Source organism: Macrobrachium nipponense, chromosome 1, assembly GCF_015104395.2.
Source record: "Macrobrachium nipponense isolate FS-2020 chromosome 1, ASM1510439v2, whole genome shotgun sequence".
Classification (NCBI taxonomy): domain Eukaryota; kingdom Metazoa; phylum Arthropoda; class Malacostraca; order Decapoda; family Palaemonidae; genus Macrobrachium; species Macrobrachium nipponense.
The window spans coordinates 74,064,516-74,075,781 of record NC_087200.1 but is presented as its reverse complement, the minus strand read 5'-3'; the positions used below and the strand labels follow the sequence as shown (position 1 = coordinate 74,075,781).

The 11,266-nt window shown below is 36.6% G+C and overlaps 1 pseudogene; it reads left to right on the top strand.

The window, feature by feature from the left end:
- The first annotated feature begins 7,970 nt into the window (after window positions 1-7,970).
- Window positions 7,971-8,567, top strand: LOC135218827 (uncharacterized; annotated as a pseudogene).
- Window positions 8,568-11,266: the final 2,699 nt, after the last annotated feature.

Sequence of the window (11,266 nt, the reverse complement as noted above, 5' to 3'; positions counted from 1 at the left end):
ATAAAGCCCACAAAAAGTTTTATACTGTAAGTAACATGCAGAAAGAAAATTCTAAGAACATTCTCAGTTTGCCTTATTTTAACGGATTTGAAACCATTAAATCATTGATAAAAGCTTTTAATGTCAACCTTGTTTTTTCCTATAATAACACACTAAAAGGAATGTTAATAAAAAAATGGCCCCAGAGAAAGCAACAACATAATATATAAAATTCCATGTATGGATTGTCCCTCATTTTATCTCGGACAGTCTAGCAAAGGCTTAGAAGTAAGGCTAAGCCAGCATAAATATTCTGTAAAAACTGGGCAAAAATCTAATGCATTATTCATTCATTTAAGTGAAAACAACCACCAAATAAATTGGATTGATAGTTCAGTAATTGCAAGGTCAAGAGATGTCTTATTACGAAATCTTTTAGAATCTGCTTTAATGCAACTTACTTCTCATTGTAATTTCAATGTTAGTCGTGGCCTTTTTCATTTAGACCCTTGTATCTGTAACATGTTTAAGAATGACCTCAAAGATATAATTACTGACTTAAATAAAAATCAGTTGCCTTTGAGTTATTAATTTTGTTGTAATGTATGTCTGACATGTATTGTGAATATGGTTTTGTTTACAAGTCTGAATTGCTGTCACCTATAATCCTTTAATTGTCTTGAAATTGTATCTGAGATGATTGTCTTAAATACCTTTAATTGCACCCATTGTTTATGCTTGTTTGGGAAGGTTCTTATCTTCCAGGTGTGTCGGATTCTAGGTACTAATCTCTTTATAATCCCTATCTGTCAATTATACGAATCTTCTTGTATTGTCTTTTCTCGCTTGTATGTCAGTCTCTGTTCAGTAAAGGACTTTTAACGTCGAAAGATCTTGCAGACCTCCTTCGTTTATTTTTCCTTCGTGGCATATATATATATATATATTATATATATATATATATATATCTATATATATATATATATATATATATATATATATATATATAATTTCTGAATCACATCACGAAGGAACCCTCAGACTCTAGAGTGACAGGCCAAGGTGGCACCGACTGACCTAAAAAGGTCATACAAGAAGTTGCAAACTAGGTACTCTGTATCCAAGTTTTTCCAGGACGGACTTCTGAAACCAACGAATTTTATCCACTTGCCCTACCCATCAGCGTGTCAGAAAGTGCCATTTCATTCGAGTTACCCCTTCACCGTGAAAAATGATGGAAATAATAAAAACATGAGATGGTGTTTCAAAGAAATAATTTTCTTACTCACATCGGGAACGAACCTTGACCTCTTGAGAAACAGGGCAAGGCCTTCCCCATAATCAGTGGCTTGAAGAAGCTAGACACAAACAAACGCAAGGGTACTTAGATTTTAAACAATTGGTATCCATAAATGAAGCACATTATGATATAAAGACGCAGATATAGTTTGCTGATATATAAGCTTTCTCAAGCGCACGCACACGGATAAATATTTACGATGAGTTTTCCATCGCTTTTCAGCTTCTCCTGCACAATACATAATGTATGTATGGTATATATATATTATGTATATATATATAATATATATATATATATAACATACAACACCATCCTATATATATATATATATATATAATATATATATATATATATACATATATATATATAATGTATATATATATATATATAGATATTAATATATATATATATATATATATATATATATATATTATATATAATTATATAGTATATATATACACATACACACACACATACAAACTCGTTGGCGTGGGCTACAAGCGCTAGAACCCGTGGGTGCTGTCTCCTTTACTCTCAGTCATTTGACCTTTAGGTACGTCCAAAAGAAATAAAAAAAAAGAAAAATAAAGAAAAAATAAAAAACTTCATAACGACAGTTCTAAAACTCAAGGTCAGTGATAGAGGGGAAAATGATGCGTTTAATCTTCCGAACTAGACACAATCACTGCTCCTAATGATCAAAGGTAAAAACTTGTCCAGTACGAATGGTCTAAACTAACGTGAGTGATGGATGGTTGTAAACGAAGAAATGATCTCTTGAGTGGTTAACTTTTTCCTTATCTGTCTCTGTATACTTCATAAATCTCTGCAACATCAAATAATTTTTTGATCCCTTGAACCTAAATGATAAATCGGTCGTATATGTTCCATTGTTATTAAGTTCTAAAATATTTCTGAAATATAAATTTTGTTGAAGGACTTATACTTGCATGTGAAGTATCAGTGAGTTTCCAATGAAATTCATAACTTCTGGAGTAGCGTGCCTTTATAGAACCCAGTAGTACACTAAATCAGAAATATATTTCTCAATTTATGCAACACGTTTTATTTTGCACACATCGATTTCCAGAAAGCTTTTATTTCCCTCGTAACTGGAAAGAACATCAAATGAACCAACATAATTGCTTTAATTCACTCGTACTTTGGGATCAGTCCTTACTGACTACCCAAGAACCCTACCAATCCAAACGCGCACCTTCAGATCCGGTTGCTCGGACCCAACTGCCTAATATTAATTCTCCAGTTGATATCTGAAGTATTTACTCAACTTTAGAATTTTAGATGCGATGATTGATAACCTATCAACTTTTTGGGATGTGCTAGATTACCATAATGTTAAGTGCTTGAAATATTATATTCGAATTGAAAAATGGCGATGACAACATTGTCAATGAGACAAATACAATAGCTGCAAGTTACTATAAAATTATTTGTAGAAAGTAAAACAAAATATTCGCTAGTTTCTTTCAATCAAATTATCAGATCACACTACCAGCACATACGACATACTACTTGGAGATGCTGCCTTATTCCTTCTTTGTTAGGGTGTTTCTGTATCGTCAATGATTTCAGAACAATGGAGTAATGTAAAAGTTGGCGAAGTTATGAAATTATGGAGCGTCTTTTATTGCTAATTAAAAGGATATATAGGGTGGCATAAAGTAATCATTAGAATTTTCCTCGTAATTATCTTCATAACGTCAGATAACATGTTAGTTAATAAAATCTATTATACCTGAGGCCCTCTTCGAAAATAAATCAATATTAGTCTTGGGAATAGATTCTTATGGTTCAGTATTATATATATGATCTATTGACCACCCTGAGATATTATATAATCTTTACATTTCTAAAGCTGGGATCAGCTCATCATAAGTACTATGGTTAAAATTGCTTGGGACTAATGCACATAATGAGCTTGCAATGAAATGGTAATTAGTAAAGCGGTCCCCGAATTGATAAGTACAAAATCAGCAAATATAATAAAAGTTGTTGTGCGATAACATTCACTGGCCAACTTAGGTACATTTTTTGAAACATCAAGGTCTGCTCCTGTTTCACTGCCATGTCACAAATATTACTGAATTTATCTCCTCCATCTCTCATTTTCTGAATATTTTCCTGAACCGACTTAATTTGAGTGGAGCCCTGCAGCTGTTGAGATAATGGTCGTGTTTCACGTAAGGTATGGAGGACATTCAAGGCAATAATAAATTCAAAGTCAAAATTTTTTCAGTACAATGCAAGCTTTACCTGGATTTTTCCAGACACTGGCTATTTTTTAAAGCTTCAATAACATAATGAAGTAACCTTTTGAATACCATTATTGCCTCGCGTCTCGTTACCCATCGAGTGTCACAAAACGTACGTAATCCAATTAAGAGATGGGTCCCTTTCTTCATCTTTTTTTATGTTTTTCGTGACTGTCATTCTTTTGGGTGATGAATGGAAAATGGAACCTCACTAGACTCAGAGATTACTAAATTCAATACGTGAGCTGCACAGTGGACATAGAGGGCAGCGGGACATTTCTCTTATAATAGCTTGACACCCTTTCACTGCAGCACTCATGGCACTGGCACCATTATAACACTGATCAGTCAAATATTGAGGATTTAGGTTATATCCGGACAGTTCTTTTAATAATACATCAGCTATATCTTTCCCTGTCAAATCAGCAATTTCAACAAAACACTGAAGTCCTCAGTACTTTCTCTTCGTCAATATACCTGACACTTACAGACAATTGTTCTTTTCTCTGATTATCAGTACTTTCATCAAGAATCACAGAAAAAAAAAATTTAGACTGCTTTATTCTTTCAGATAAAATATTGGACAAATAGTGATCCATAGGTGACTTTTGTAGAAGTACTGGAAAATGCTAGCTTTACATGTTGTATCATAGCACAATATATTTTCTTCAGCATATTCAGTATTTAAGAAGAAATTATTATTTTGTCGTTATTTTCCAAAGGGGCCACTTGCTCCCCCACCCCCCCACCCACACACACACCACCACCATGAGGCAGTGTCACATGAACACGTTTGCTGCCATCCTTTTTGCATCTTGCATCAGACACTGAAACATTTAACCAGTGGCCGAAAGGTTTATTTCTATACTATCACAAATTATCCTACATTAATGGCAGAACTGAAGATGTATATTTGCGCATGTGCTACATCAATTTCAACGAACATAGGGAGCTTTGACTTTGGGGGAATGTTTAAAAAGATTTAAGGTGCTCGGAGTAAAGTTTGGCAGTTGGGTGCAAAGTCAGTCTCATTTCCATTGGCTAAAATTTCAGAAATATAGTAATATTTTACGTGGATTTATAACCTCCGGAATTTTGAGAGAGAGAGAGAGAGAGAGAGAGAGAGAGAGAGAGAGAGAGAGAGAGAGAGAGAGAGAGAGAGAGAGTTAGTTCAGATATCTGAAGAAAAAATCTGTACATTGAAATGAATATTGAATTTTACAGAAAGTTAAAAGCCAGTTCACGTTATTTGATTGTTCTGACAAGTGTAAATCCTCTCTCTCTCTCTCTCTCTCTCTCTCTCTCTCTCTCTCTCTCTCTCTCTCTCTCTCTCTCTCTCTCTCTCACTCTTTCTCTCTCTCTCTCCTTTAAGAAAACCAAAGATAAAAATACACAAGTCTTCGGATGAGAAATGGTTTCCATCCTTCAGGGCCTGATTTCCATTCGGCATTATTTTTGACCCGCAAAGCCAGAATGCAATACATTATATCAGAGGCGTTCAGTGTGAGAATCTCTTCCCGATCGGATCTGCGTTCGATCATATTGCCAGCTGCTGAAATTGAACTGCCGACAAGATTTCAGGAAAGCAGTTTTCAGGAACAATATATTTTTTTCTAAGGGGGATCACCTTATGAATTACCTTTAATTTGTAATTAGATAGAATAACTGAGCTTTGCTTCACCTTAGATATTACATTTACATCAAAATTTAATGAGCTCATGTCCCCCCGATCAGAGGAACAAAACAAGAGCCGGCGCAGCTGTCAGAACACCGGAAGTGGCGTTGTAATGCAAGCCATTGTCACATGGCTACATTAATATGTTGTTTTACAAATATGTAAGACTTCAATCATAAAAATTATGAGCTTTCACGCTCCCCTCTGTTGTACACTATTAAGTCGTTAATTTGTAAGTTCATATATTCTGAGGCAACCACTAGTTTTGATTCTTTGGTACAAATTCTGCTTTTAAGATTTTACGAAAAGAAACTCTGTCCCCAAGAAGAAAGAAATGAAGCTGACAAACATATTGTATTTTTATTCATGTCTAATAAAACAATGAATATTAATAATTACTTTCACTTGTTCAGTTTTCCCCATTAAGTAGAGAATGAAAATTCTAACTTTAAATCGAACTCAGGTTTTTGCAGGCATCTGTTAAGTTTTCTTCCCTTTAATGTGAATTAGTTCCGTAAATATATATATTCTCATTGACGTAACTGATTTTAGCAGTAGGCAATTATAATTTTAAAGTTATTAGAATAAATTTGTATCCGATATTCGTAATATTTGGTTCGTCCTTATTCCCTTTTCACAATTACCTCAAATAATAAAGGTTAGGCATTACAAAATACCTAATTAAAAAAAAAAAAGATGCTTCTTGCAGGTAAAAGGTGAACTTTTAATAATGTAGACCCAGAAAGCCGTTACAATAGACGTGAAAAAAAATAACACGGGAAAAATTTATGAAGTAAAATGAATTGTAATTTAACGAGTGCTTCTGTGCCAGCCACGATTCGAACCATAGCCTGCTTTAGCAACAACGATATACGGTGACTGACTCGCGAGAACCACTTTCAGTTATAATCTTCCTCGGGTCTAAAGTAATGGTTCCCAACCTGTTTATGGCCATGCACCACCTAATCACCTCTGAATTCCTGAAGGCCCCTGTGCTGATACAGAATTACTATTATTCAAAAAGTGAATTCCTGTACGCGTGGAGGAAGCCAAAAAGGCCGTTAACTTGGTGTAAACAAGCTTCCAAAAACATGGAATCCACGGAACAGAAAAATAAAAGAATCAAAGGAGAGTTAAAGTTCTGAGAAAAAACTAAGAAATTGTATTGGAAAGATTATCAAGTGATATTAAAATGAAATAATGATGATGCTGATGATGATGATAATAACAAAAGAATATTCACTGGTAATATTGAGAGAGAGAGAGAGAGAGAGAGAGAGAGAGAGAGAGAGAGAGAGAGAGAGAGAGAGAGAGAGAGAGAGAGAGGGTGGGAAATAGAATATTAAAATATCTGTAGATTGTCTCATTTGAAAACAGCAAATAACGTCTGAAAATTTAGTCCAGAACTGAAATGTATACAATATAAAATAATTTGAATTTAAGTTTTTTATGTAATACCGAGACCATTTGAATTACTGCACAATGAAAAAAGGTGCCTATCAAATGCAAAATACAATTTAAGCTTACCCCAAGATAAGATTACTAAAATTAATCATAGTCACTGAGACCCTTGCTCTTCATGGCTGCTGCAGAGAGTTTTTACACCAGGCACTAATTCAGTCAGCTTCAGTCTCAAATCACTTCGTTCAGCGGTGTCCAGTCGATTTCTTTTCGTCAGAGCTAATCATTTACAGCCCTAAAGCCACATTCAGATACATATGCATAAGAGAACTGCAACAACAGTTTTCTTGCAAAGCTGCATGAATTTCGGCATTTACGTAGTTTCTGCCTCATCACAAAGCCATGCCGCCATCGCTCCTTTCAGAATAAAATTGTAACTGACTCATCATTTTGTATTTTCGAGAGTTTTTCTTGGTACTGCATTGAAACTATGGAAGCCGTAATGATGGTGATATGTATTATATACAGTACATGTACAGTTATTACATATGTACACTCGGAAACCACAATCTCCGACCCACCTAGTTCGAAGTGAAACACACTCGAACACCTTTTGAACTCTTCCGGATTTTTTTTTTTGCTGCATATAATGCAAAGCAGTCATGTTATGATTATATAGACAGCACTGTGTTGAATTCTACAACCTGTATTCTATCGAAACGAAAGATAAAATGCGAAATTGCCGGGTTGTAGTTAGGTAAGTGAGAAAGGGGGCGGGGGGAGAGAGAATGATAGAATCTGTCGTGTGTGTGTGGAAATGACCATCTGAAGCAGCGTCACACAAGTGGACGAATCACAGCGCCGATCAAGCTAACGTATTGAGTAGGAACAGGACTTGCTTTATCCTGGTTTAAACTTTTGCTGAAAAGGTAGTGTGCTTTGTCGACGTGGCATTCTCTCTCTCTCTCTCTCTCTCTCTCCTCTCTCTCTCTCGTACTACCACCTAACAACCCCTGTATTTATATGCTGTTTCATAATTCCTCGTTGGACGAGTGGATTTCGCACTCGGCTACCAATCCGGTGGTCCGAAGTTCGATTCTCGTCTCGGCCAACGTGGAACCAGAGAAATTTATTTCTGGTGATAGAAATTCATTTCTCGATATAATGTGGTTCGGATCCCACAATAAGCTGTAACCAATTGGTTCCTAGCCACGTAAAAATATCAAAAACTTCGGGCCAGCCCTAGGAGAGCTGTTAATCAGCTCAGTGGTCTGGCAAAACTAAGATATACTTAACTTATATGCTGTTTCATAAATCTCATTATCGTGATAGTATTACAGATATGGAGGTTCACCCACACCGTAGTGTAAGGCCATCAAAGACTAGAGCCAAACGACCTGATGTGATAACAGAGCGAGGCAGGATTATTGGCTATCACGAGGCAGGGAAGGGGATACGGGAGGCAAGTCGCCTTTTCGGTATCTCCAGAGATAAGGTTAGGCGTTGGCTGAGAAGACATGAGGAGGAGGGTCACGTGCTCACCAGGCCTAGACCAGGGAGGGCCAAGAGTCACTACCACACCTAAGGAAGATGGCCGCATACAAAGGGAATCAGAGAGAGCACCACTCAAAACTGAAGTAAGCATAACAAGGTGTGCACTAGTTCAGTGTCACCCAATAACAACAAGGAGGCGATATCGGGAGATTGGCCGACATTGATGCCCACAGAGAAGCCTGCCAAAGGTTTGGTGAGGCGTGTGCTGATGTGGGACTCGATTTTTGGAGTCGTGTCATTTTCACCGACGAGAAAAGTTTCATGTCTGTCTCAGCAGTCGGTCAGCAGTGTTGGCGAATCCACAACACTAGATCCGCTCAGAGACATCCAAGAAATATCGTGTGGCAACCTGTATGCATTGATGGATGTGGTGCGGAGGTGTTGAACTAACTAACACTGAAGGATATATGACAGCAGAACAGTATATGAATATTCTCGAGACATCCTTGTTACCATCGGTGCGAGCATATGCCATACTGGAACCAGAGCCTACACATCTAGTGCAAGACCGCAGTCCACTCCACACTAGTCGGGCACAGTCATGCTTTGGTTTGAGACACATCCAGAAATTACACTATTGAACTGGCCCCCTAAAGGAACCGATTTTAATCCCATAGAGAATTTATGAGTTCATATGGTTCAGGAATGGAATGTAGAGGAGAAAACGGGAAATAGTGAGGAGACATGCACATATTGTGCGGGAGGGTATCAAAAACCGGCCAAACATTTGCAGCAATCTGGTAGATTCCATGCTTGACAGTCTGCTAGCAATTATAGCAGCAAATGTAGGTTGGACAAAGTATTAACCTATGGCTGAGTTGAGGTGGCTGCGGATTGTGAGGGGGCAGCGATTGGCAGGTTGATGCAAGGTTCGACATTTGCTAATGTTTGAATTTTTTCAAAAATTACAAATTTATTTGTGCATAAGCACATTTTTCTTTGAAATTGTCACATTTATAATATGTTTTACACTAAATCACAGTGTGTTGATTTGAAAATATCCAAATAGAACATTTATTTTGTTGATATGATCTTTTTGTTGTATTCTCTTTCATCTTTGCTCAGGTTACCTTACTCAAAACATGATTCGAAGCAAGCAGGCTTACTATTGGGTTTGCAAAATGATGTTTGCATGGTATACAAAACTGTTGCCACTGATTCCGCACTCATGAATCGGTTACAGTGTTTGAGAATAAAGGCTTTATTGTTAACGCTCTTTTCTATTACAGGTATTACAAAATTCCGCTACTATCTTGTTTTATAAGTAAAATGTTTGTCCCCAAGGTTGACTTCAATATTAGTTATATGGAAACAATGACTGTGACTGAGATACAGAATCTTCTTGTAGCTCCTCACAATAAGTTTCATCAGAATCACTATTGATATGTATGATACTTGAATTTTCTTCGTCATCTTGTTCGTCAGTTGATATAATGATGGATTCGTCTGAAGAATTATTAATAATTTCAACACTGTCTTTATCTGACAAATCATCATTTTTATCTTGTGTTTCCGGAATCACACAAACATCATTTTCTTCAGAGGTTTCATTTTCATCAATTTCATTAACTGAATTTGACGAATCTTGTGGTGGCTGACTTTCATCAAATAAAAGTTTGAATAAGATGTGATTATAGTCCTCATTAAGTTTTAGTCGTTTTAGTTTCTCCCCACTCATCTTTGTCAATAATAGTAATAGATTATCACACCAAATGAATGTTCTACTACACAGTATGCAAGTTAATAATGCGACTGAAGGTTGATTCTGAGTGCATTTGTGATGCTGTGGAGTCATTGCTGAGAGTGCATATACTGTGCTGTTTCATGAAAAAGTCGAAATGAATGTTGACCAAACACAGTCTCTCTCTCTCTCTCTCTCTCTCTCTCTCTCTCTCTCTCTCTCTCTCTCTCTCTCTCTCTCTCTCTCTCTCTCTCTCTCTTCATGGTCTGAATAATCAACTGATATCACGTATAGAACATAGAAGTGTCTGCGAACTGTCGGTGATTAGATTAGTGTCAGAATAGTAGGAAGAAGCGTCGACTAAGTTAGTTTTTCGAGTGAATTATTAAAAATTCGAACATAATGGTAGTGTCTAGCAGCAACAGTGGTAAGAAATGCTGGAATCTTGCTTGCCTTGCAGATATCTAATATGATGACTTAGCAAGAAGGGAACTGGGGTTTCTTATCTATGAGATCAATAATAACCCTAACCAAAAAGATGCAAAAATATTCATAGACATATGGGAATGATATGATTGTTGGAAGGATATGATTAGTGATGCAACCCCCCAAAAAAGCACGCTTTTTTAAACGTTTAAAAAAAAACACCGGCCAAAAAAATAAAGGAAAAGTGTGTGTTTATTTTTTTTTAAAGTCATCATTTTCTGAACAAAAAGCATATTCTCCTCTTCCTTGTTATGTTAAATGAACACAAGAGAGTTATTTATCACTAATTTTGTTATAATTACCATTCCCTGGCCAAAACAAGTCATTAGGTTAACAAACAAACAAAAAATTAAGGACAATAAAATATTACTTTTCAAAACTCTACATTTAATATCTCAGTATGAAGAAGGCAAAATTACTCAAGTGTATAATGAATTAATCAGAATCAGTGGTGTAATGGAGAGAAATCTCAAAGCCAGACTCGCTTTTGCTTGTTGTGTACTCAGATTCTGACCCCTCAGGATCTATTATCAAGGAAGCAGCTGTTGAACTTGGACCACTATGTGCTGGTTCGCCAAAAGGAGTGGACACTGAGGTTTGCCGAAACTTGCCTTGGTGGTTTTGGCAGTGACAGACTTCTCTGAGCTCTTGGGCTTCTCAAGCAATGTCAAGTTGTGAGATATATACACAAGCTTAGCAACTCGTATATATTAGTCAGATTACTCCGTTTGGAAGAGTGCATCCTTGCATGGCGAGAAAACGGCCTATCCAGAGCAGCTCTGGTAGGAGGAAGACTCGAGATAGTCGAGTACTTGAATATATCCCAGCCTACCGGCTGATAATATCACACTTTTCCAAGCTATTCCATACAAACGACTTCTCAAAGAGCTGTCTCTTTGACTTATAGTTTGCCAGCT